Source organism: Grampus griseus (assembly GCF_964374135.1).
Source record: "Grampus griseus genome assembly, chromosome: 10".
Taxonomy (NCBI): domain Eukaryota; kingdom Metazoa; phylum Chordata; class Mammalia; order Artiodactyla; family Delphinidae; genus Grampus; species Grampus griseus.
The window spans coordinates 100,148,974-100,153,318 of record NC_139004.1 but is presented as its reverse complement, the minus strand read 5'-3'; positions in this window follow the sequence as shown (position 1 = coordinate 100,153,318).

Sequence of the window (4,345 nt, the reverse complement as noted above, 5' to 3'; positions counted from 1 at the left end):
GCCTAAAACGAAAGAAAGGCAGACGGACCACGGAGGAGCGCCAAGTCTTCGAGGGCACGGAAGGGAATCCCCAACCGCAGGCCAGCGGCGGATTCTGCGCAGGCGCAGGAAAAACCGGCCAGGCGAGGCTGGGTAATTTTGCGACGTTTTGACGACTCTGGTAGTTCCGCCAGCGAAGTTGAACCACGCCCCTTGCTCTCCGCCCCACTGTTAAGTATGGGAAAACTGAAGCCTGTGCTTTTTTGCTCCTTGACCGAGGTGCGCAGTGAATGAGGCAACGAACACTTCTAAATTAATTAGAGTCAATTAAACTTCCTGAGCGCTAGAGAGTAAAGGAATTATTTGAGAGGCTTGGAGGATGTGGAGAGTCTGGAATATAACAGCATGAGAGTAGGCTTATAATGACAGGAAGTATACATCCAAAACACGTACAGAGTGCTCAGGAAAATCTGTGAAGTTTTCCAATACAAACAAGACAGTAATGAGATATCACTTTACAACTGTTATAGTGGCCGTTAACAAAAGAAATGTGTTGGGGAGGATGGGAATGGAACACATGTAGACTATTGCTGAGAATGTAAATTTCTGCACCCACTACGGAAAACACAGAGGTTCCTCAAAAAATTTAAAAACAGAGCTAACATAGGACTCACTAAATCCGCTTCTGGGTGTTTATCTGCAGAACAGAAAAATACTAATTCAAAGAGGTATCTACATCCTCTTATCTACTGCAGCATCACTTACAGTACCCAAGATATGTAAACAACCTAAGTGTCCACCGACGGATGAATGGATAAAGAACAATGTGTGGGGAAAACACACACACACACACACACACACAAAATAAACCCCAACGATATTCCCCACAGGCCTCGGTGACTTGGGCTGGTGTCACATCCCTGCAGCCTGAGCAGCCTTGTGTCCCAAGGCTGGACTGTGGCGGAGCTGAGGGGCCTAGGGAGGATGGGCCAGCAAATCAGCCCCCCTTGCACCTGCAGAGCCAGGTTACCTGGGGATGGGACCACCATCTCCAGATCCAGGTGGGCCATCGTACAGCTCAACCAAGCCGAGTGCACCCAAAGCCCGGTGGACCTTACAGCTGTAAGAGCTTTGATAAGTCACCAGGTCTCCAAGTCTCCTGGTGCTGGGTTCCCAGAGGCAGCCTCCTTCCTCGGAATCCCCCCACCTACATACGACAGTACCCTCAGCATTGTCGTGTGGGCAGGGGTTGGATTTTCCTGGGGCTGAAGGGTAAGGGGGAAGCAGCAATGAGACGCCAGCCCTTAGCTGTTTCTTCTGGCACATTCCACTGTAATATCTAACCCAGAAACAGGACTTTTTCTATGGCTCTGATCGCCCAGGAACCAGACTTGGGCCTGAAGAAGTGCTGCCGCCTAGTGTACAACTCCTTGAACAACAACTTAAAAACCAGTACTTCAGGGAGATCAGCTCTATGCTCTGTGAAAACCTAGAGGGGTGGGTTGGAGGGGGTCGAAGGGAGATGCAAGAGGGAGGGGGTATGGGGATATAGGTATACGTATAACTGATTCACTTTGTGATACAGCAGAAACTAACACAATTGTAAAGCAATTATACTCCAATAAAGATGTTAAAAAAAAAAAAACTGTGCTTACCGGCACTTAATATTCAAAGGGCTTGCAGGGGCTGTAAATGACAGCAACCCTCAAGGAACATTCTAGGGTAGGTAATCGAAAAACATTTAAAACTATGGAGGACTTGCCATAAGCCATTTCAAGAGGGAAATTTAACGGACACCGTTTTGTTTACTTTTGTTTTGTTTTGTAACCACATGGAAAGAGGTCCCCATTGCCAATGATTACAGAAAGAAAGATCAAAATCAAAACGAAGTATCACCTCACACCCGTCAGAAGGGCCATTATCAAAAAGTCTACAAGAAAGGCGAGACAGGGCATGGAGAAAAGGGAACCCTCCTGCGCTGGTTTGGGAAGGTAACTTGGTACCAGGCACAGGGGAGAACAGTATGGAGGTTTGTTAAAAAACTTAAAATAAAGCTACCACATCACCGGGCAACCCCACTCTTGGGCCTCTATGTGGAGAAACACCAAAATTCAAAAAGACACATCAACCCCCTGTTCACTGTGACAGTATTTACGGGAGTGAAGACGTGGAGGCAAACAAAGGTCCCACAGCAGATGGATGAATGAAGAGGATGTGGTACATATACCCAACGGAATATGACTCCGCCACAACAGCAATGAAATCATGACTTCTGCAGCCACATGCATGCACTGGAGATGATCACCCGAAGTGGAGAACGTCAGCGAGGAAAGGACAAATAGCATACGAGACCACAGAGGGGTGGAATCTAGCAATCAACACAAATGAACATATTAACAAACGAGAAACAGACTCACAAACTTAAAAAACAACTTCTGCTTACAAGACAGGGAAGGTGGGCGGGGAAGGGAGGGAGAAAGGGAGCGATGAATATATACACACGAATATATGTAAACTCGATAATTACCAAGGACCTAAGGCTTAGCACAGGGAACTCTAGTCACCAATCAGTTATAACCTATATGGGGAACGAATCGGAAAAAGAATAGATATCTGTATATGTATAACTGAATCAGGTTGCTGTACAGCCAACACAAGCACAACACTGTGAATCCACTCTGTTCCAATATAAAATAAAATTAAACTTAAAAAGAAAGGAAATCCGAACGATATTCTCCACAGGGCTCCGTGACTTCTGTTACTATCAAATTCCTGGAACCCGAACAGCCTTGTGTCCCAAGTCTGGATTGTGGCAGAGCTGAGGGACCTGGGTAGGATGGGCCAGGAAACGAGACCCCCTTGCACCTGGAGTGCCAGGTTCCCTGAGGATGGGACCACGACCTACAGATACAGGTGGACCGAGCTGAAGCTCAGCCAAGCCGAGTGCACCCAAAGGCGGGGGGACCTTCCGGCTGGAAGAGATCTGAAAAGTCACCTGGTCTCGAAGTCTCCTGATTCTGGGTTTCCACCAGCAGCCTCCTTCCTCGGAATCCCCCACCTATGAACGACAGCATGCTCAGCACTGCCGTGTCGGCAGGGCTTGGGTTTTGCCTGAGGGTTGAAGGGGAAGAAGGAAGCAGCAATGAGGCACCAGCCCTTAGCTGTTTCTTCTGGCATATTCCACCCTAATCTACAACCCGGGAAAGCGACTTTCTCTATGGCTCTGGTTGCCCGAGTAACAAGTTGGGCCTGAAGAAGTGCTGCCCCCTTGTGGGCATCCCACATGAAAACAACTTGAAAACGCGTGCACAAGGGAACTTCATATTCAAAAGGCCTGCGGGGGCTGTAAATGACACCTGCCCTAAAAAGAGATGCTCGCAGAGGTAATGCAAAAAGAATTCAAGACAGAGCCGACCATCACGCAGCGAATTCAAGAGGGAAAATGTACTCACACCATTTAAACAAAACCACCTGAAATGAAGAGCAAACTGCTGGTTACCCAAAGGACAGGTGTGTGGGGAGGAATCAGTTAGGATGTTGGGATTCACATATACACTACAACATGTATAAAATAGATAACCAACGAGGACCTACTGTACAGCAGAGGGAAATCTACTCAACACTCTGATATACCCTATAACAGAATAGCATCCACAAAAGTATACATGTATGTATATGTATAACTGTATCAGGTTGCTGGACACCCAAAAAAAACACGACATAATTGTACATCAACTATACATCGACAGAAAATAAAAATTAAATTAAGGAAAAAAAAAAAAAGAAAGGCCCACTCTATTCCCTGCAGGCCTATGTGCCCAGGCCTGGGCTCACATCCTTAAAGCTTGAGCTTACCTGGGTCCCAAGGCAGACTGTCCTGGGGTTGAGGGATCTGGAGAGGATGTGGTAGCAAAGCAGCCCCCGTGGACTTGTAGTGACGGGTCCTCTCTGAATGGACCACAATCTCCAGATCCTGGCGGGCCCTCCTACACGTCAGCCAAGCCTAGTGCACCCAAAGAATGGTGGGCCCTCTGGGCTGGAAGAACTTCGAAACGTCACCTGGTCTACACGTGTCCCAGTCGTCGGGTTCCCATGTGCAGCCTCCTTCCTTAGAGTCGTTCTCCATGTACATACGACAGCACCCTCGGCACGGCAGTTTGACAGGGGTTGGGGATTGTCTGAAGCTGGGGTAAGAGCAAGGGGGAAAAGAAATGGAACACAAGCCTTTGGGTGACTCTTCTGGCACCTTCCACTCTAACTCACAACCCAGGAACAGGACTTTTGCTAAGGTTCCTGTAGCCTTAGTAACCAGAGTTGGGCAGGAGGAAATGCCGCCTCCTTGTGGCCCTTTCCCGTAACAACAAGT